Source organism: Aptenodytes forsteri, unplaced genomic scaffold, assembly GCF_000699145.1.
Source record: "Aptenodytes forsteri isolate BGI_AS27 unplaced genomic scaffold, ASM69914v1 Scaffold466, whole genome shotgun sequence".
Lineage (NCBI taxonomy): Eukaryota > Metazoa > Chordata > Aves > Sphenisciformes > Spheniscidae > Aptenodytes > Aptenodytes forsteri.
Window position 1 is genome coordinate 233,647 of NW_008795119.1, and position 22,936 is coordinate 256,582.

The 22,936-nt window shown below is 49.1% G+C and overlaps 1 protein-coding gene across 1 annotated transcript in view; it reads left to right on the forward strand.

Annotated features, from left to right (window-relative positions):
* Positions 1 to 22,936, forward strand: part of AGAP3 (ArfGAP with GTPase domain, ankyrin repeat and PH domain 3) — a 115,332-nt gene that overhangs the window by 62,415 nt on the left and 29,981 nt on the right. The window lies entirely within an intron of this gene.

The window sequence follows — 22,936 nt, forward strand, 5'->3', positions numbered from 1 at the left end:
TTGTCGGCCCTGTGCTTCACAGCTTTCTGGAGCTGAGGACTCATGAGATGGGGTGCAGCTGGATTGAATGCCAGGAGCTGGCTGGGCTCCTCAGCGTCACACATAACATAGGGAATGGGGCATGCTAACATCGCTGTGTTCACATGGTGCCAAGTGTGAAATAATAAGCCCTTCTGAACCCAAACTGCTGTTTCTGTAGAGTCAGAATTAGTCTGCAGAGCAGATAAACTGCCAGTGAATGATGGCAATTACTGTCTTTTTTCACCAAGGGTGTGCAACTCTGCCTGTTTTCTGCCACAGCTCTCCACTGTACACTGTCCTTTCTTCACCACCACTGTACACCGTCAGCATGCCCAAGCGTGGTAACAATTCCTGCCTCTGTACAGAGGCACTTCTCAGGTGTGCATTTCTAGGGTGCTTTGTCTGAGCTCTTACTTAGAGAAGATTATCAGAGCTGTAGGAAGAATTAAAAGACAAACCACAGAAAAGCTTATGGTGGTGTCAAAGCAAATGCCCATGTAACCCTGTATCCTGCTTTCAACACTCATCTCAGTCCTGTTGGGCTCACAAGAGCAGATTGAGATGTGACTTGATTACTGATTACTGCTGCTTGGAAAACCAGTGCCTAGAAGTGAGCACTGTGCGAGGTCTTTCAGTCTGGTTGACAAAGCTTGAGGAGACGGAGTGCGTGGAGGCTGAAGTTAGAGCAATTTAAACTTGAGAGGAGATGTGGTTCCCTAGCAGGGAGAGTAATTAAATGTTGGAATAGTTTATCTGGAGAGCTGGTGGACTTAGCACTGCTTGAAGCCTTTAAAATGAGATTAGTTATCTTTCTACAAGATATGCTTCAATCCAGCTCATGTGTGTGTCACTGTGTGCATGTGTGCAGGGGATCAAACTGGATGGATACGGTGGTCTTTTCTCATGTAGAAATCTGTGAATCCGAGATCCCCTGTTCACTGTCTTCTCTCTGGGCCCCTGAGCAGAACAGCGCTACTGTGCTACCCAGAGCACATGCATCAGCATGGGGCTCAGTGTTAAGACAACATCCTTAATCGATTCTTTGTGTCTTGGCTTTGGGTGGTTGTCTGCATTGGTCAGAAAGGTGTTTTTTTTCTCCTGGTACACAAATGGTAAGATGTTTTCTGAGGAATTTTTTCAACTCACTCTGATGCATCCAAGCCTGATTGCAGCTAACAATGCAGTTGCCACGGTAAGTGCACTGACATGATAAAAATCCTCTGAGGTGACTTGCTCATATCCCTCTGTAATGCAGAGTACTGGATTTGGGGTCAGTAAAGAATCTGCCCTGCATCAAATTGGCAGAGACTTTGCAGTTTTGCCACCTTTGGGGCTAGGGATGGGACTGTTACTGGGATCCACTGGGCATCTCTCATCTAATACATGCTTTGGGCAGCTGGAGAGGGAATACCTCAAAATTTGCAGTTCTCTGCCAGTGCATAAGTTAATCTTCAGAGGACGTGAGCTTTGGAGACCTGAATGATTTGTTGTTTTACGCCAGGAGTGTCTGGGTAAAACCAAATGGCCTGTGTTTAGAGTTCAAAGCAGGTGGTCCACAGTTTCCTTGTGACCTGAGCTCCGCCAAGGTAAGTGAGTGTGCTAATTAATGTCCACTAGATACACAGTCCTGACCCAGGGGCAAGACAAGAAGTAGATAAAGGGGAGGAGGAGAAAAAAAAGATAAAATATCTCACACTGCCCTGTATGTGGATAAAATACACATAGGCAGCACTGTGATGATGATTCAAAATAACCTCCAAAGTATGTATAGACAGTACAACGTGGAGCTAAATAAAGTAAGAATGGGGAAGGAGCTTATATTTGTGAAACCCATGGGACTCTGAGCTCAATGGATGATTGTATCCTGGTATTTAAACCATTAAAGAAGGCATCTTTACTGTAGTCAGAGTTGGTTTTATTTTAGGTTGCATGTGTTCCCATTGCAAACCCTGTTTTCAGAGGCACAGAATGTTGTCAGACTTTGCAGCTGCCTTATGTCCACCTAAGGCTTACTTTTTGTGGAGCATGTATGCAAATATGATGTCATATGTGTCTGGAGGGGTTGTGCAGTCTCCCTCCTCAGAGGTAGTCAAAAACTGTCCAGACACAGTCCAGGGCAACTAGCTCTGGGTGGCCCTGCTTAAGCAGGGGGGTTGGACAAGACGACCTCCAGAGGTCCTTTCCAGCTTCAGCTATTCTGTGACTCTGTGGTTCTGTATTTGTTTTGTCAATATTAAATTTTTTTTCTCCAAGAGCTGTAAATCTTCAGAGATTTGGTGCAAAGATTGCCTAGAAGCAGAAGTTTTGTCCTCAATTAGAAACTTTTTTTTTCCTTTGTCCCCTGGAAAATATATTGGGATTTGATCAAAGTTTTGGAAGTTGGTTACTGGAAGCTCTGGAGCACTTAATCTCCTCCTGGGCTGTCAAGAGCTCCTGGCAGAATGGTCTCTGCTTTTCTGTGCTATTTTTTCTTCACTTTCCAACTATAATGTCCTCCTAACTTTTATTCTTGTATGAAATTTTACTGGTAAAGAGACTATTCAGAGGTGGAAGAGTAGTTGAGATCAAGCACAGGGTCTGTTAACAGGTTTAGAGCTAACTAAATGCAAATAACCAGCATTAGTACAACATTTACAGCTGAGCCCTAAATCAAGTCCTTCAACGTCAGGAAATCCTAAAGCGCAGGCGACTGGCCCGTGTCACCTCTGCCAACTTGCACTCCCTGCCTACTGTGTTAGTTGCAGGCAGTGCTGTGCGCAGTTAGGCCTGACCCAGCAGACCGACCTGGGAAGCGAAGCCCCATGCCCGGACCTCCATGGACTCGAGCAGCACGTTCTTCATCTGTGTCTCGACGCAGGATTTGCTGTTTGTGCATCGTGCTCGTTGTCTCCCTGGTTATGTCCTGGAAGACCAAGAGGATACCTGGGAAGTGCCAGCCAAGGGAGGCTCTTCCGAGAACATTTTGGATATGCCTTCCAGAAGCATCTCTCGTATGCCCAGATATTTCCGTGGCACTTTCCTGCCACCTAGGTTTTCTTTGGAGATTTGTTGCAGACTACCATTGAACCACTTGATCCTCTGACATTATGGTTCAGCCATGCTGGCTGCTGAGCCATTGGGTGTTCCTGGCATGGTTCTGGCTTACGGCAAGGACTCTCCTGGACAACACCCTAGGGAGCACTGCCAGCCGGCACACAGATTGGGCACAGCTTTTGGGGAGAGAGTTACCATGTGTAGGCAAAAGCTTAGTTGTGCCACGGGGTCTCAGGACCGAGGGACGGTGGTGTTACTGTGCACATCTCTAGAGTGACCTCTCTCGGGGCTGGGGGAGTGGCCAGGCCACTGCTGCAGACTGACCTTTCCATGGTGGAGCAGCACCTGGGCTGCTTTGTGCAAACAGTGCAGCCCTATGGCTGGCACGGGTGGGGGTCCAGCACATGCCAGGCAAGCCAGGAGAGGGGTCCACCCCACTGCATGCTGCTGTCCCGCCCAGTACCCCACGCTGCCACAGGTTTTTAAGCAAGGGACTCTGAAGGCTTTTGTGTTCCACTATATAAAGAATCCCTTCAGTGGCACAGATGTGGTCAGGGACAGCAATGAAATCGTTTGTCTGTTCGAGCCATCCCTCCTTTGCCTAGGGCGGGAGAGTGTTGCATGTATGTGCTCCACCTTCCTCAGTCGTGATCACAAGACTTCTTTGGGCCAAGCATCCTACATCAGGAAAATTAGCGGCCTTATCCTGGGAGACAGGCAGGGAAGAAGGGGAATGTAACACTGGATTCCTGGAAAGCCGCAAGACTGGGGGGCGGGCGCGGAACTCGCCTTCATGAGCACGCCTGAAGAAAACATCTCGTCACTTAGATGAGAATATATTGTGACTGATGTGCATGAAGGCTAAGAATGTGTTAAAGACATAAGCGATACATGGATATAGATATAAAGAGAGTAAATGCTTCTTATGATTTGTAAAGTGTTACTCTTAATATAAAAACAGTCCAAGAAGTGCTTTGAGTAGCAAAGGCACCAGTGCCTCAATAAGCCATCTGTAGTGCATTGGCATGAAATGGGAGCACAGGCAGGCCTTTGCAGAAGGAGAGATACACCACGGACAGCTTAAGGTTACATGGGGAAGCACGCCATGGCAGAGATAAGGCTGGTTGTCAGCTTCCATGTCGGCTTCAGCGTTTGGATCCATTAGCTCTCTGATGGAGGAGGTGGTCATGTGGATGCTGAACCCCAGTTTTTGGAGCTAGATAGCGGTGCAGACATGAAGTTGTCTTGCTGATGGACGCTAAGACAGCATTACGTGTTTTTACTCTTTGTAACAATTTCTTTCTGAACTTAGAGTGAAAAGTCAGATGTTTTAGCATCGCTTAGTGAATCTTTATTTTACAGTTAAGTCTTCCTTCTTGTTGAGGCAAGATGAACTATGCTGGAAAAATCAGGGTGCATTGTATGGAGGTAACTAGTCAAAATAGAGCGGGAAGCACTGGCACTTCTGGCCAACTGCACCCTGAGATGTGAGGAAGGAACCCCAAAGCGGGCGGCCAGTTCCTGGCACGGTCTAAAGGCCCTGTGTAAAATGGGCATTCTCTGGTGTCTGTCTGGGGAGAAATCCTCTCTAGCGGGCACCAGTCGGCACCTTCCAAATGCACCTGAGGCCAAAGGACATCCATGCTTGCAGGTGCTGGTGCAGTTCAGCAGTACAAGCCCTGCCACGGCCCCGTCCTGCACAGCTCTGCCCATGCTCCTGACACAGCCGAGCTCCTCTGTCCCTCCCCTGTGTCTGTGCCACAGCTGGGGCTGTTCCTGCGTGGTCCTGGCCCAGCCATGGTGAGGGCAGCTGTGGGGTCTCCCATCCCCGCTGCCAGCAGCATCCTCCTCTGCTCCCTGATGGCGGGGCAGGGGCTCCTGCCTGCCTTTGCGGGAGGATGATGCGGGTCACAGTGATGCTGCCAGGCCTGTGGTGTCTCCTGGGAAGAATCAACACTGTCAGCCATCACCAGGGCTCGGGTGGTGGTTCACAGGCCCCCCACCTCAGCGCTGGGTACACATCCAAACGACTTGCACCTCTCTGGTGCCAGCTGGAGCTTTCAGGGGCAGTTTTGGCATCGGCGTGGCCCTGTGCTGCAGCTGGCTATCGGGCACCTGTGCCAGTGCTGCAGAGGCTGGAGGGGACCGCAGGGCGCACTGGCCCACAGGTGCTTGGGAGGGTGTTGTCATGCAAGGGGCATGTGGCAGAGACCTGGCCTCCTCCGGGCTGCGGAGTACTCACCCACGTCCCCATCCTGCCAGCCCCTTCTCCCTTCCTCCCCCTGCCCGGGCAGGCTGTCCTGCCCCTGCGGTGCTTTGCCCTGGGGGGTGCCCTGCCTGGCTGGTGCTGGGTGTCCGTGGAACACGCCACCCCCTTAGGCTGCATTACAGAGTGTATACACGCGGCTCACACTAGAATTGTCCTGACTGACTCCGTCTTGGCATTTTCCAACTTTTGTTATCTTAACTTTATAATAAAGATGGGGGTTTTTTTCCCTTTAATACATTTTTGTAATACAGCGGAAAGACCCACCCTTTTCTGAAGAGCAAACCTTCTGCTCTTTGTCTCGTCAGCAGATTTATACCCTCGATCTGGTGAAGAACTGGGCCAGCTGAACACCGTTACTCTCTGAGTGAGCCTCCTGTGTCAGGAGGTGGGAGGCACTGTTGGCTGGGAAGATGCTTGGCTGTTTCCTGGGCACCTGGGGCATGCTGGGATGTAGGAACAAGGCCCTTGTTCCAACAGCCTGTGGATGTGGCTTCTTTATTCCTGACCTCCTCTCTTCTGCCTGTGCTCTCCTCCTCTGCTCGCTTCTTCCTGCTCCCAGCTGTTCCTGCCTGCCTGCCTCTCCCACCAGCAACTCCATCCCCTGCTCACTTTTCCTCCTTCTCAGTGCTGCCAGGCAGCTGGTGATGGGCAGCGTGAGCACAGAAGAGGCGTCCTGGTGTTCTGATTCCCCAGACCTAATACTACAGCAGCACTGGGTGCCAGGAGAGGCAATTGCTCATGCAGCAAATCAGGCTGCATAGAAATAGGCACATGTACTTATCCTGTTCATGTCAAAGACACCCAGAGACTTTGAAGGATCCATCTGTGCTTGTCTCTTTGTCTAATTTTCCACAACTAGAAATGAGACCACCAAAAGCACCTAGGTTAGTCAGAGCATCTCTGCGTCTGGGTTTCGGAGTCAGATGTGTCTTAAGACGACAGTGATACTTGCTAAAGGACTTTATTGAAACCGCTAGTAGAAGTTCTCCACAAGCAGTGGGAACTGTGGAGACTCCTAAAGTCTCAAAGGAAGAGCACAAGTGGGTACTGGCCTTTGGAGAAAGCTGAGAAAGAGTTCTTGGCATTTACTGCTCAGTCTTGTAAATCCCTAGTCAGGTGAGATAGTGCTGGCTGTGGTCCAATGATGGAAACGCCTGTGTTATTCTGGGTTTCTGGATTGGAGCAGTACTGGGCCAGATACTGGGCACGCTGAGCACGAGCAGCTTCTGTCAACTGCAGCTGGAGCAGATGTTGCCCAGCAGTGCCCCAGGTGAGCTCTGGGCACATAGCTTCGCGAGGTGACGTGGGCACCTCGCCAGCCAGAGTGCAAGCAGCACCTTGCCATGTCTCCTGTGCCAGGCAAACCCAAGTGGTGTTTGGGTTGGAGAGGGCAGGAAAGGGATGTGCAGATCTCGCTGCCAGAGCTTAAGGTTTCTGTGTTCTGTGTATAAATTGGCTGTGAGTATGGAGCCTGGCAGTATGTATTCACTGCACATGTGACAGTGCTAGTTCAGGTGTCTCTTTCAGATCCCTGCAGGTCCTCTTCCCTCTGGAATATTGCTTCTCTTGCACTCATCTTCAGGGATCCCCAGATGTATCTTTGCTGTAGTTCAGCAAGCTCACCCTTTCTGCTTCTTTGCCCCATCTGTATCTCATTCAGTGTGTGTTTCTGGCTTGAAGAATGAGGGCAGCTCTTATTCAAAGTGCAGACTGGATGAAGAGAAATTTTTTAGTGGGGAAGGACAGGTGGTAGCACAAGAAAAATATGGAGACAATGTCAATCAGCATGAGAGACTGGTCTCAGCACAGCTGCAGTCCTGAGTTCTTGCTTTGCAGAGGTTTGTAGGGACCTACTCCAAAGCAGTCAACACGGGAAAAGGGCATGAAGCATACTGTCTGAAAATTTGGTATGTGATGCCTGTGCACATGTTTACATGCACACTTAACACGGGCATGCACGGAGCACATGAGCCTGTTCCTTGACACTGCATTGCAGCTGAGCAATGTAAAAGGAAGCCGAGCAGCTGAACACTGGAAAACCTGCCTTCAAATGAGAAGTTGAAGTGTAAGGAAAAATCAGCAGAGATTGCTGAGATTGTTGTGGTTGCAAGCAGCTACATGGAGGCATAGTTTCCAACAGCAGAAGGCTGTCTGATCTAGCAGGCAGAAGCAGTGCAGATGCTCTACCTCAGCCAGAAATGCTGAGCTAATGCAGCAGTCCCAAGTGAGATTTTTCTGGCCAGCATTGCACAGGCAGCCAGGCTAGGTGGCTTGGAGATGGGACTAAAGCAAACAAAGCGTGGGAGAGCCAGAGCATGGTATTAGGGGAGGAGGTTAAAGGAGAAAGCTCTGCCTGTCTCTGCAGTGGCTCAGTGTGGAGCTCTCCAGCTCGCTGAGGACCATGAGTCTCCCATGGGATTTGCTGCCAAGCGGTGCAGGAGAGCAAAGATTGCACCAGTGTCTCTGGCGCAGAGGAGGCCAAGCAGAATGAGCCGAGTTGGTCTCAGTGCAGGGGTGTGAGCTTAAGTACTGGAGTCTTTTACATGGGGGAAGAGCTGGAAGGGGCTGATGCTGCTTGGTCGCCTTTGCCCTGAGGAACAGTCCGCATGATCTGACATGTATGTCAGGGCAGGCTGCATGTGAGCCCTCCTCCTCCTCCTGCTGCGGGATTGCTTCTGTAGCCAAGGGAGAGCATTTTCTTAAGTGTGTCGGTGGAGGTGGAAGCACTGCTTGGGGTGCAGTGTCTTGGCTGATGCTCATGTTTGCTCTGAAGTGACGAGGGTCCAGCTGTCCCCTGGCTGAGTTCTGAGTGCTTGCATTGATTCACAGCTCCATTGGCTGGAGCCAGCTGGCCAGGCTCCTCAGGCACGTGCAGGAGAGCCGCCGATGCATTGCGCATGGGTAGCTTGCCTCTCCCCTTGGCTCTTGTGCCAGATGGGGTGATGGGGAGCCTGTGCTGGTCATACGCTCAGCAAAGCACCTGGGAGCCCAGCCTGGGCTGGAGATGGTGCTGGGTTTCCAAGCAGCTGCAGGATTTTTGCCTGGTTCATGCTGATGCCTAGCAGCATGCTTCGTTGTCGCTTCCAGAGCAGATAGCCCAGGAGCATGTTTGCACAAGGCAGGCGGGAGGAGAGCACCTTGCCGTTGCTGGCGCCTGCCTGGCCGCTGGTGCTGGGGGAGCATCGCAGCAGCGGGTCCCCCCCTCTGCCAGGGCCGGTGCGTCTGTGCTGCCCCCCAATGCTCTGCCTCTGCAGAGTGAGGGATTGGCTCCCCCAGGCCGGGGTTGCTGAGCCTGCTGTGATCATGTCACGTCGGGCTCCGTCGATGTTAACATCTCATTATCTTTGTTACTGTAATTACATTATCTGCTGCTTTATGCAGAATTATTCTCCGAGGACTAATTGATGGATCCATGTTTAATTCATTAATCATTAGCATCAAATTCGACAATTACAGTGCACACTGATTGTGGAATTTCAAATGTAATGAGGGAAGAATTAACAAAGAAAAGGGAAAACCTGTTTCCCTGGCATACCGCTGCTCGCCATGGGGGACAATGACATTGAGGGAAGAAGAGGCAGCAGAGAGCAGGGTGGCTCAGGTCATGGCAGACAGGAGGCTGGTGGGATCATCCTGTGCCTTTCTCCTGGTTGTGGCTGCACAATGTATTCTTTCAGGTCAGAGCAGGGTCATTAATCTCCTACGAAAGAATGGGTATTTGGGTACTGAGGAGGAAAAGCTCTGCTCTCACTTCTGGAACAAAGTTGCCTTCTCCACCGTGCAAATAGCCCGTGGGTGCAGGAGCAGCACATCTCACCCTGCCATGACAGGTTTCCAGGGACACCAAGAACATCCCCAGTGTATACACGTGCTCACACAGGGAAAGACGGCTGGTCAAGGTGTGGTGTCTTCAAAACAAGCTTACTGCCCCCATGATTTGCCCATAATCCTGTGTCTGGTCTGTTACCTGCATGGTGTGTAGGACCTACTCTTAAAATCTATGGCTTCCTCTCATCATTTCAGTATTTCCTAGTCTGAGGCAGGAATCCTGTAACACTGCTCTCTTTATTTTGGTGCCTGTGAACTAGTTAGCAGAAAGAAAGCCTTTCTAGTCTTTCCAGTCCTTTCCAGTCCTGCCCCAGCAGCCAGTGGATCTGCTCATCTCAAGGACCAGGGTTGGTGCAATATCCCTACACAGCTGTTTCAGTACCAGATGTGGATACACCCCTCCCTCTAGACGTGCTACCACAGGGTCTCCTTGCTTGTGGGAATGGGCAGCTTCTCTTTCATGTTTCGGTGGTCCTTGCCATTTCACTCAGTCTGAGGATGTAGACAGGCCTTCCCTGGCACATTGTGTTAAGTCAGTTAAATAGCCGGGGATGCTCGGTTTTCTGTTGTCTCCCTTGACTGAAATGTTGGAACTGGCTGCCAGCTTGTGCCCAGTCTGCTTCAGTGCAGAGCAGAACAGTTTGATTTAAGTGGAGGTTTCCAGCTTGGTTTTCTGGGGTACTGCAGCTGCAGTCATGGCGAGCAGCTCCATGGACAGTGGCAGCAGCAGCTTCTGAAGCTGCCAAGGTGCATGCACTGGGCTGAGAGATCCTCTTCCAGCCAGGCTCCTTTCACCTCCTGCAGTGCGGGCACTTCCCCGCTGCAGGCTCTGCCACAGCAGCCCTGCCTGCCCGTGCTCCTCTCCAAGGCTTCCCCCAGCCAGCGGGCAGGCACTTGCAGAGGGACTGGCTGGGTCTGATGCTTCCTGCAGGAGCGAGGCAGGGGTGTGCTCCTCTGAGCATGGCCAGGTGCTGCAGACTGGGAGCCTGGTGTTAAACCACGGCTGGCCGTGATTTTGGCTAGCTCCCTTTGCTTTCTGTTGAATCTGACTGGAAAAGTTCAATGTTAGTTAGTGTTGCTCAGCCAAGGGTCAAGAACTTGGACATGGGGACGCCAAAGCTGAAAGGAAGAGGGTGAGGGTCTGTGTGGTGTTTGTCAGTGTGGGACCTTTATCCTTCCCAATAATATGTTAAAGAGTTGTTTGTAGTCGGAAGATGAAGCAGAGATCAGAGATTTAGTAAAACTTATCTGTAATTAATACTTTGCATCATGAATCATGTATAGAATACTGCAAATTCATATGTATATTATAAATATTATAAATTCACTATAACATTCGTACGGTAACATCTTGCAAATATTATCTGGCTGCCTGAAGTAGGAGGATGAATCCAAATGTGAGGTTGGAGCCATTGCATTCAATGCTTTGCATTGAGTAGAAGCTAGAAATTGTCGAGACTTCCCAGGAAGAGGAGGAGTGCATCAGGAACATGAAGGGATGACACAAGGCAGGACAGTTCCAGCAAACCTTGGTGCCCGGTTCTTGTGGTGGACGGAAGCCTGAAGGACTGAGATATGCTGGATCAGCTTGAGGTTATATTTGCTAGGCATGTGCTAAGAGTTATGATGAATTTCATATTTCCAAGTGTTGGAACTCATTCTCTCAGCTATTATTTCTTTCTATAGAAGGAAAACTGAGGCAAAGAGAAGATAAAGCCAAAATTGTCAAAAGCATCTGCTAACTATGTGCCCCCAGTTTAGAGCCTAAGAATTACTTTTTCTTTCCCAAGATCTTAGCCTTTTTTTTAGCCCTTTAAAGTGTAGCCATGAGCAGTGAGCTCCTGTTTATCAGTCCTCAGAGTCTCCACCTGCTCACTCAGAACAGGAGGAACATATTATTAGTGGCTGGTTTTGACAAGTGTTGGTACAAGTGACTTGAACAGTAGTTCTGGGAAATTTGCAGCAGTGTATGGATTAGATCCCAGGTCCCCAAAGGAAATATTCAGCTCCTTAGCCTTGGGCTGCCCCTGCTTTCCCTGCTGCCTTCTGCGTTGTTCTTTTGGGCACCGTGATTCTGCAAGAAATCTTTCAGAAGTCCTGAAGATAACAGACCACCTCTGCTCATCATCATCCCCATCATCCTCAGGCGCATGCTGTCCCTAAGTCTGCCAATTCATCTACAGCCCACTGTCCTTCATGTGGGCAGGAGATGTGCAAGCATTGGCCTGTGCAATGATCATCTGGATGAGGTGGCACTTGTGTAGAGCTGTTGGTCGACACCACTGTACTGTGCTGAGCTGTTTCCACTGTAGACCAAGGGGATGGGGTTTTTCGAGTAGCGGTGGGTGAAGATGTGCTAGCTGCACTGTACCCATTGCCAGGGGTACAGGGAGCGTACTGCAGTCCAGTTCCAGCCTGGTCTGGGGAACTGGACGTCCTGCAGTGGTTGGAGCACGTTAGGTGCAGCGCTGCAGCAGGCGTTCTTGTTTAGTTTCATCCATTTTGTGTGCTCAGAGGCTGCTCAGGCTCATGAACTAAAGGCGCTGGCCTGGCCTGAGCTAAACACCGGTGCAGACTGCACTTGGAAGCTGTGCTGCCTGGCCAGCGCTCCCTGGGCTGTGTGCTGAGGCGGGGTGCAGACGGCACTGTCCACTTGATCTGAGTCCTTCCTGCCCCCCACGAATCACTCATGTGGGCCCGTTCTGAGCGCAGGACCTCTCCCAGTGACTCCTGTGGCAGTGTGGTCAGTTGGCTAATGTAGCGTTAACCCCTTGGTTTGGAGGAGTTTACCTGTGGCTGTGGGTTAGTCACCAATGGCTGTTCCTGCACAACCTCGAAGTGGGAAACTGGTGATTTCAGGATGGATTTCAGGGTGAGTGTCCTCTCCCTGCTCAAGGGACTCAGTTACCTGTAACATCTTTGGTGGTTTAAAATATTCCGTACTCCATAAGAGTGTTAATTTTCTGTATATTTCAGAGTCCATGAACTTTAGCTCATCCCCAGCTTTTGATAAAGGCCACACAGTCTCTGTGGATGTGCTAGTAGATACCAGACCCAGGAGCGAGGTGCTTGCCAGCCATGTCTCCAAAGGCTGGCCGTCCTACCAGCACCTCACTGGCTGTCAGGCTCCAGGGTTACGCAGGGCCATTGCAGTTGGGAGACTCAGATTGTCTCTTCGGTTTTGTTAGGGACTCCTGGGGTGACTGGCAAACTGCTGCTTGTGGTCTCTCAGTTTTCTCATCTGTACAACAGGAATGGCTATGCAGAGCGTTCCTGCTTCCCAGAGGGACATTGCAGCACTGGCACTGCAATGTGTTCCCATGTCCTCCCCACAGATCCCAGGGACAAAGTACAGTACTGTGTCATGCTTCCTAAATTGCTGAGCAAGGCCACTATCACAGGGTGTTATCAGGATGTGCCATGTCATGGTGGCAGTAGTATTTATGGTATTGCAACATATTGCATCCTTAGGTTTTACCACGGTTTTGTCTCCCTTTAGATGGCCAGCTGACTCACTCTAGCCTGTAGGTAGGCAGCAGAATGATTTTTCCAGGATGAGTCTGCCCTTGTGGGAGGAAGGAAGTGCTTTCTACCAGGGGTGAAATCAGATATGCTAAGGTGTTTGAGGCTTATCTGGAGTGGCAAAGGTGTATACCAGCACTGCAGGTCTGAATTGGGGCATGCTGTGGCACATCAGCTGAAACTGCTGATCTGTTGGTTGTAAAGTGGAAAGGCACACTGAGCTGTTCAGCTGAGATATCCTGGACTCTGCGTGAATATGCAAAGTTGTTACTGAGTTGTGCAAATTGGATTGTGTTTGCACCAGCCAAGAGAGGAGAGATGTGGGGGTATCTGTGAGGCAGAGCAGCAAGGAGCAACTCAGATGAAATCTCTTACGAAAACCCACGGTCTGCATACAGTCTATAGCAGCTCCTTGCCTGCCAGTCCACGTTCCTCCAGAGTCTGTCCTCATTACATCTGAAGACCATTTTATCTGCACTTGAGCTATTATGTGAAAATACTGGTAGCCTATTCAGTCATACAGAAAACCTATTACTGTTGTATCATTTCCCAGCTTTACTGGTGACTCTGCAGACGTTTGCAAAGATGCTGCCATTCTCAGAGAGTTGATGACCCAACTATCTTGAGTGTATTAAGTAGCTTCATCTATCGCTTGGTTTCCAGAAGGGTCTCATGCTCCCCTTATCAGAGCATGACTCCTCTATGGAGCCGATGAGCCAGGAATCGTGCCTGGGAGCAGAGCTGCATGCTCCCACTGTTCCTGGGAGCCATAGAAGCTGTCACCCGGCCATGAAAATGAGGTTTCAGCTCCTGCCCAGTGGCCGGGATTCTGTACAAGCATGGGGAGAAAGGCAGCACCTTCTTGCTTCAGACCTGCTCTTCTTCTTGCAGGCTTCCTTTGCCAGAAATCTGGGTGCCATTCTCCGTTTTGACCTGCCAGTTGCCAGAGGTTTCTGTCCAGGACCTGTTCTGTCTTTGCCCATCTTTTAGAGAGCTGCTCACCCATCCCTCTGCTTTGTATGTCCACACCCAGAGCCTTGCTGCTTGGGAGGTGTGAGCACTCAGCTCCCTAGATTCGTAGGTTGGACATCATGGACAAACTGTATCATGAGTTTTCTCAAAAGGCAGCTTCTCTGGTGTGTGACAGACTGCTCTGGCTATTCCTCTTCCAGTTTTCACCCTCATCCACAGCTGCCTTCCAGCATATCCAACCCTTCTACTTTTTACCCTTTCGACCACAGCAATGATGTGACTCACACATGGCCAGCAGTCATGTTCTCCAGGAGCATGCAGGGTAGGCGTGCTGGGGTACAACTTGTACCTCTGACCTCAGGCTTCACTCAGACTGCAGAGCATCGCTCAGGTGGGCTGCCATCACCTGACGAACCCTGTGCCCAGAGGAGATACAGGACCTTCTCAGGTCTCTGCTCCGCGCTGCCCTCTGGGGAGCCCAGCCTCTGCAGCTCCAGCACCCCACGCTGCATCTTGCCTCTAGACACAGGGCACAAGCCCCACTGTCCACATGAGAAGGACCTGCAGGTGCAGCCCTGTTCTGTGGAGGTAGCCACTAGTGTTGTGAGAGCATCCAGCTGCACTGGGCCCAGCGATGCCATCACTGCCCTGGCTTTGCTGTGCATCCCTGGGGTGGGCTGCCCTCTCCCTTGTCCAGACCAGCGAAGGAGCAAGGCTGTGCCCTGGTTGCCATTGCTCAGGCCCATCTCCCCCACATGGAGCTACTGGTCCTCAGGGCGAGCAGCGCCATTAGCAGTGCAGGCAGGGAGAAGCTCGCAGGAGGAATCGGAGCACAGGAGGGAGCTGCCAGTGTCGGCTCCCCTCCCCACCCCGGCTCTCTCTGCCCTCCCTGATGGGAAACCAGAGATTGATTTTCTCCAACCCAACAGTATAATCACTAACCCTAATTAGAGATAATTACTGGGACTTGATACACTTATTACTTGCTAGAACACTAAAGGAGCTGTGCATTGCAGGGCTGAAGAGGGAAAAAGGCCTCAGAGAAAGTGAGGAGGAGAGGAACAGAGAGGAGAGAAGAACAAGGCAGACAAAATGCTGTGATGATCAGAGCCCTGCCCGGGGACGATGGAAGTGCTGAGGGAAGCCAGATGGGCACGCAGCTTCGTCGCACGGGGGCAGCAAGCCAGACCCATCGGCTGCAGTTGTAGTTATAAGCATCCTGCATTTCTGAACATCTGGCCCTGGGTGTCTTGCACAGGGCACCTGGAAAAATGAAGAGGGTATAATTAGTAGCCACCTGTGAAAATCTCAGTATAAATAACTTGCCCCACATTGCCAAGGAAGACTGGGGCGACAGGGTGGCTGGTATTCTCCTGGGGTGGACTGAGGACCTTTTCCAGAAAACCATGCTTTCTCTTACATACAGACCATGCTTGTGCTGCAAAAAGAGAGGGGCAGGGGAGCAACTTTTTACAGGCAACAAACTCATCCCTTTCTGCTGTCACCCAGTCTTCCTGCCAGCTCATCCCTTCTTGAGAGCAGGCTGCCACTCCTGTTTTGAGTCCCCCTTCCTGGCCTCTCCTCTGCTGCTCTGCACTACAGGCACACAGGTCAGTGGCTGGGGTCTTCATTCTGGTGCTGGACAGTAAGGTGTCCCAGAGGAAGGTGCAAAAACCTATTGCTAGTAGACAAGGGATAGAGTCATCCTGTTATAGGCTTGCTCCAAATAGAGTTTTTCATACAACTGAATCTTGTTGTTAAGGACCTGCCCAGAGCCATAGGGTATATTTTGGCTGTTTGTTCCTGGCAGGAGTAGTGCTTGCTCTGTCCCCTCCTAGGGACCTGTGCAGAACTTCAAGCTGATCCGTGGTCTCTCTTGGTATTGTGCACACTGGGTGGTTGTGTTGCTGTGTGCCAGGCAGCCTCTGTGGACAAAGCAAGCAGGGGTGTATAAAACATGTTAGGAGAGCTTTAGAAACAGAAGTTATGTAAGAAAATATAACACAGTTCTAGCATAAGCTGGATGGCCTTTTCAGTTGCTAGCATTCGTGAGCTGTGTGCATATGCTGGTTTTTCATCATTCACTGCAATACTTGTCCAGGTCCACACTTCTGCAGCAAACCCAGAAAGTTCTGGGTCTGCTTCCTTCCTTCCTGCAATTTTACATCAAACTCGGCTTCCTGCTTCTGACTGTAAATGCAAATGGTGATTTGTATCGTTGCAACCTGTCATGAGCGTCTGTCTCCCACTGCCGTCTTGGTGATCTCTTTTGGACTTTTCAGCTGCACAGTATCTTTTCTGGTTTGTATTTTAAACAGTATTACTTGTACGTTTTCTGCAGCTTATGATTACAGGTTTCTACAGAGACTGTAAGTGACACCTCTGGTCACAGTAACAGACCAGGAGAGAGATCTGAAACAAGGACCATTTTTCCTTCATCCACTCCACACTGCTCATTCCCAGCACTTCGGTCTACAAGTCTCAGAAACAGTTTCTGAAGTATTTCACTGTAACATGTTGGACAGTAAATTACATTATCGTGGTGATCCTCACTGGAGGACTTAGCCAAGTGACACTAAAGCTTCCTTACACTTTCTGAATCCTACTGGTTCAAAGAAGCAATGCAGCCCCCATGGAGAATGCCATAGTTACCCTCATCTAAGCAGATGGGGAGAATGAATCACAAAACTAAAATTTAGTAGTGGCTTAGGTAAAAGTAACCTTTACTTCATTGTACTGGTGTTCAGGCAGAGTAAAATTCAAATCAGAAATAAAGAGTATTAAACAGACACACAGACACACGCACACAAAAATATATATCCGATCCAATTTCACAAAGCTGAAAGCAATTATGAGCCAGATCATTTGGGAGAAAGAACTTAAACAGAAAAAAAAAGTGAAGCATAATTAGAAGTTTTTAAAGAACATTTTACTGGATACCAAAAAGTTAAAATTAAAAGGAAGATTGCACTGCTTAAAAATGTATTAATCTGGGTTAAGAGGAGACGTAAACTATTCATTCTCTCTCTGTCCAGATAGCAAAGAATGCACAGGAACAAAAGAAAGTGGAGGGGAGCAAGCTGTATTGTGCTAACGTATTTTGTACATCTGTGTATCTGTATGTATATAAAAAGCAATAAAAATAATGGCAACATAACAAAGTAATCAATAAGTATTGAGCAGAAGTTGAAAGCTCCAGTAGGTAGATAGTTGATAACACCAGCGTGGTCCTGCATGGCCAGCTGGAACCACAGGAAGAGGCTCTCTCTGCCATTTAGCCCTTTGCCAGAGCTCCGCAGACTAACATCCGCCGTGAGTGATTAATTATGAGCAGCCCTCAAAGTGACCCTTTTGGCTTTGTGGGAAGCATTCCAGCTCCTGACGTTCCCAGACTTGCTCTGGTTACAGCCGCACAAAGGGTTTATTTCACCATTTTATCTGGGTTCATTGCTTGCGGAGAAGTCGTGCACCTTGTGCCTGCCCAGCTTCCCCAGACCACGCTTAGTACCAGTCAAATTTAGGGAAGAAGTTAAATACATTTAGCAAATTATGCTGTTGATTAAGAACTTTTAGAAACAAAGTCACCAATGAGATAAGAATACCAACACACCACAGTTGCTGGGTACGCTGCCTTTCTCCATAGGGACATCAGTGCCTCAGCTGATAGGAAGACCAACACTGCCTGCCACATCTGAGAGCTTCCTAGTTTGTGAACTTCTGCCCGAGTCTGTCATCTCTGCTGCCTTTCTCCTAGAGGGAAACCTCTCTTTCCTTCTCTTTCATAGCTGCTTTACTTGAAAAAAAGACAAATCTTCCACCTCGGTTCCTCCTCCAACACAGATCCAGATATTGAGCTCAAAGCAGCTCCTGTGTCCTCCCTGGTGCTTCTTCTTGTTCTGGTCTCAGCGGCGCAGCGTGGAAAAGCAGCGGGTCTCCTTTACCACCACTTGATGTGTCTTACTTTACATTCGTCTTGTGCCTTGTACTTGGTGAGCTTCTGCTGAAATGGCTGCCTTGTCCACAGCATCTTGATCACTGTAATGCAGTATTTTTAGCCTGTGAATCATGAGAACAGTCACAGTTCATACATCTTACCAAGTTCCTAATCTTCAACTTCTACATGTTTCATGGAGACTCTATGTAACATACAAATAAAAGTGATGGATTTAGTATCTGAAGCTCATTTCCCAGCTCACCTTCCCTCCTCTTGGCTAATTTCAGGAGCCTACATTACCATGGTTGCACAAGGGGATACAGAAAAGGTAACCAGCAGAGTTAAAGACAGTGAAAAGGTTTTTTTCAAGTTTGTTAGGAACTAATGAATCCAGCATTTGTTCATTAATGTAAGGAAATAGTAGAATGGTTAATAAAGAAAAAAAAGAGAAGTGTTCAGTGAACACTTCTGTTTGGTGTCTGGGAAGAGGCAAGATGATGTATCTTACCACAGAATGATGCATTCTTCATATTCCAACTGTAATTAGGAAGCATATTAAACAGCAGGTAGGAGATTTAGACATGTTTGAATCAGCAAGTCTGAATTATTTAATTCAGGAATTCTAGAAGATGTGGTCAAGGTCTTTTTGAAGTGTTGATGGTGACTGTCAGTTTTGGGATGGAGAGGACTTCTAGAGGGCTGAAGTTCATGGATTTCATGTGTCCACAGTACGAGAATGAAACCAATAGATTGGAAAGGGCTCAGAGAATAGCTGTAAAAACAATGAAATGCTTGCAAAATGCACCTTGTAGTGAAAGATTCAAGGAGCTCAATTTGTTTAGTTTATCAGAGAAAAGGTTAAGAGATTATTTCAACACTGTCTGTAAGTACCTATATAGGAACAAAAATTTGGTAATAGAGAGCTCTTTATCAGATAAAAATATACCAAGATCCAATGACTGGTAGCTGAAGCAAGACAATTCAGACTAGAAATAAGGAGCAAATTTCAACAGTGAGGGTAATTAACCACTGGAACTACTTATCAAGAGTTGCTGTGATTTCTCTGTCACTGACAATATTCTAATCAAGATTAGAAGATTTTCTAAGATACATTGTAGTTCAGACAGGAGTAAATTAGTGGAAGACCTGTGGTGTAATTTTATGCTATGCAGAAAAGATCAGACAATCAGAGGGCTCCTTCTGGCTGCTTCTGACTCCCTGTCCGGATGTGCTGTCGCTTGCTCTCCCAGCAGATTCGCCTCTTCCCCACACAACTCCGGCCACCCTTCCTTGGTAGTAGAGCTGCACAGTGAGCAGACAAGGCGTGCTCCAGCAGGCTCCACAGGCTCTGTGTGGGTGCTTGGTTCAGGCAGAGCTCAGGCTGGAGAAGGACTGAGTAGCTGCAGCTGCCTGCAGTTCCCAGGCTGTCAGCATGCTCTTGGTGCCTGAGGATTTTGGGGGGCAGCCATCACTGCAGTACCTGTTTGCAGGCTACTCTGGTTTGCTGGGGTCCTGCTAACTCTGTACGCAGAGTCAGCCACCATCTGAACCAGAGATGAGCCTGGTGTGTTGGCTTGAGATGCCTTGGCTTATCTCATGTGTCCCTGAGTTTTGGTTGGGAGGTGGGAGTATAAAATGGTAACTGTGTCATGGTCAGCTCTGCCCGTCCTGCTGCAGGCAGCTTGGTTTTTCGGTCCTCCCAGAGATGTCTGGACTATGCAGAGCTGTTTCTCCTGGCGGTTCGTACCCACCATGGATTAGCTTTGGTAGGAGCTAAGGTGTTACATAGTCACTTACCACATGCATATGTCCAAAAATGTGCTCTCCAAATGCAGTGCTGAGAAAGGAGGGATATTCTCCTGTGTCAGAGCATCTGTGAGGCCCAGTGAAAGGCAGTGGCTCCCACTGTGTGCAAGCTGGCAGATCCTGACGGCCTTGCTAAGAAGCAGGGCTGGGAAACCTATGTCGCCTGCGGTTTGGATCAGTGATTTCGCACAGACATTCGCTATTGGCAGAGCCGGGAAGGACATCTGTCATCCCTGAACATGCTCAGCCATGCTTGTGGGGCTGTATAGGTGCTTGGCGTTGTTGCCACCTTCCAAGGAGAACTTGGGATTTGATGTCTTTCAAATGACGTTGCCATCCTGGTGCTTCTGGTTGATAAGAGTTAGCCTGCATTTTTTGGACTCGTTACTGGTAGGAATTGTTCAAGAGGAAGGAACCGAGTATGTCCAGCAAAACAGTATGCAGTGCTTGGTTCAGAAAACCAACCTGGCAGAGACTCTTCTGGCTCTGGACCTGCTCCAGGGATGGGGGCAGCTCTGGGAAAGGCAGCCGCGGGGTGCTCCCAGGACAGCTGCATTCCTGCGTACATGGCAGCTGACCACCCATTGATGGAGAGTGGTGAATTATGTCTTTACCAGCAGGGATTTCACAGGCAGTCAGCTTAACCAGGCTCATTGGCTCTCACCTCCCCTCAAGAACTGGTTGGTTTCTCAGAACTGAGAAGATTCCCACCAGCTGGAGGTGGGTACCCATCCAGCCCGCTCCATGCAGCCCAGGAGCAGTGGTGTCTTGGGGTCCAGAGCAGCCGCGGCTGCCCCATGTGCACAGCTTTCGGGGAGGCTTTGAGACATGCTCTGGCTGCGGACACCAACAGAGTACTTGAGAGTCAGTACACTAAGGTGGCTTGCAGGAATTCTGATTTTAATTTGGAATATACGATGATCAGTTGGCAACAAGTACCTTAAAGTTTTGCTTAATGGGTAGTGGTAACTGATGACTCTTTGGGACATGGTTTGGCAGATAGTGAATAGCATTAATCTGCAGTGTGCTATTGGCCTGCTGCAGTACAAGAGAAAACAGGGTTTGCTTCATGCCAGGGTGTCCTCACTGGGGATCCTGGGGTGACCTCCATCACCATCTCATGCCATACGGCTGCAGTCTCTGCTGCAACGTAGCATGGAGGCAGTGTCCCTCTTCCTGTGCCAGAGCAAGGCCTGGCACTTCAAAGAAAAGACCTGTGCTGTCCTTGGCCATACAACAAAGGGGAATTCCCAAACTAATATCTAGCTTGTGCTTCTTTAAAATTTAGCATACCCCTGTTCCCCCAAACAAACCCGGTTTCTTCCACGTTATAAGGACCTGGTAAGCAGCCACCCATCTGCCCCAGGAGAGCAGTGCTGAGGTGGGGATGGACAGTCAGTGGCTCCTTGCAAAAACATAACTGCAGGCAATTGTCTGTCCATGCCCTTAGCTCGACAGGGCCTCGGGGAAGTCGCGGAATGCAGATGGTCGGGAATCTATCCCTTCATGTTTCTGGGAGGTAGAAGACAATACAAGCAGTCTTAGCTGAGATGAAGTATCCAGCCAGCCTCCTGCCTTCTCTAAAAACACCTGCCACCGCTGCCTCAGCCTGTGCTAGTTGTGGCTTCGTACACGGATAAAGAGCATGTTGGGATAGTCCAGCTGAGAAATGATGGAAGTCTGAAGAACTGAGGCCAAGCTGTATCCACAGGATGAGGCCTAGTCTCCTGCTCAAGCAAAAATGATGACCCCATCCATGAGTAATTACACTGTGCCAGAACATAGCTCCAGCGAAGGAACCAAGAGCAAAGCTCGCTCCAGACAGCAGCGACTGGTTCAGAAGTCTGCGGCTTTGGTTTTCATGAGAGCTGCAAAATTCTCAAAGTGTTTCTCTTGCTACCAGCTCACTTTGTCGTGCACAACTTCTGATAATCATGTCCAACCAAGCCAGCCTGACTGCAGTAGTGTAGTTGGCGTGCAGAAGCACAGGCAGAGCAGAATCTAGCTGCCATCTGACCATTCTTCTGTTGGCCACACTTTAATGTTGAATAAATCTGGCAAGAGACAGCTCTTTCTTTGAGTTATCGCCAGGCAGGGGTCTGAGGGTGTGAAGGCATTTTTGTGCTGCAGTCTGCTGTATGCATTGGCCAAAGAAGGATGAGCCTTGGGGACCCTGTCCCCTTTCTCAGATTGAAATGGCAATACTCCTGGGTTGACAGCATCAAACGCAGCAAAGAGATTAGCCCATGATCATAATGACTGGTATCTGTCCTTTGTTTGCTGGTGCACAGAGCATATCTATCTATGCTGCTGAAGCAGTCTCTCTTCCATGTCCTAGCCAGACTGCAGACACTCAGCACCCAGGACGTGTGCATCAAGGAGACATCTGGCTTCACCAGGAGCTTACTCAGAAGTGGGTGTTGGATGCTGGTGGTAGGAGGTAGAGCTGATGTGTCACGGCTTGGTTTCTTCAGTGCTGGTCAAGTTATTGTATGTTCAAGGAAGAAAAGGAAGTAGTCCTTTCCTGAATTAAGTTGTCAAGGATGTAGGTATTTCTGGTTTACTCCTATTAAAAAAGTATGTGACTTAGGATGTCCATACACTTTGTGTTGCTATTACTGGTAGTCTGCAGTAGTTCAGAACGGCAAGCTGTAGGATGTGAGGAGGTAGGCTAATAGGATTAGTAGGAATGGAAAGTCACCTTTGTTTTCTGTACCCGTTCTACCTTGAATTAGTTTTTTTCAAGGTCGTAGGTTGTGCATGAGGATCTAGGTGAGGTATCATACCAGCTTTGTGCAGAAAGTGTGCATGCTTCCCAGTTATGCAAGACTTTTACCTCATCTTGCACACGAGGGATCACATTTGGCTTAACCTCATTGTGCACATGTGGGATCACATTTGACTTTCCAGCCTTGTGGTGGTGTGGTTCGGTGATGCTGTGGCGAGGCAATACTTGCAGAATTCCTCCTCCTCTGGTGTTAGGAGGCCCAGCCTAGTGCAGACGTTCTTGTCATTGCGGTGCAATCCAAGTCACATGGAAACAGTACATATTTTCCCAGGATTTTCTGAATCAGGCCCATTAGTTCCAGAGTATATGTCTTCGCATTTTGTACTAAATAGATTTTGTTGTGGTTTTGTTAGCTCACTTTTCAAAATCATCTAGTCCTGCATGACATCTTCATTGCCAAAATACTGGTAGTGCTTCCAACTTAATGTCACCAGGAAATTTCACCAGAACACATGTATTATTTTGCCAAATCACTGTTGAAAATATTAAATTTGTCCAGAGATTTGCCCAAAGATCCTCGAGTGACTCTGCAACTGATTTCCTTCCAGCTGATGGTACGCTTTTATCATAGAATCATAGAATCATAGAATCTCTGAGGTTGGAAAAGACCTCTAAGATCATCGAGTCCAACCGTCAACCCAACACCACCATGCCCACTAAACCATGTCCCTAAGTGCCTCATCTACACGTCTTTTAAATACCTCCAGGGATGGGGACTCCACCACTTCCCTGGGCGGCCTGTTCCAATGTTTCACCACTCTTT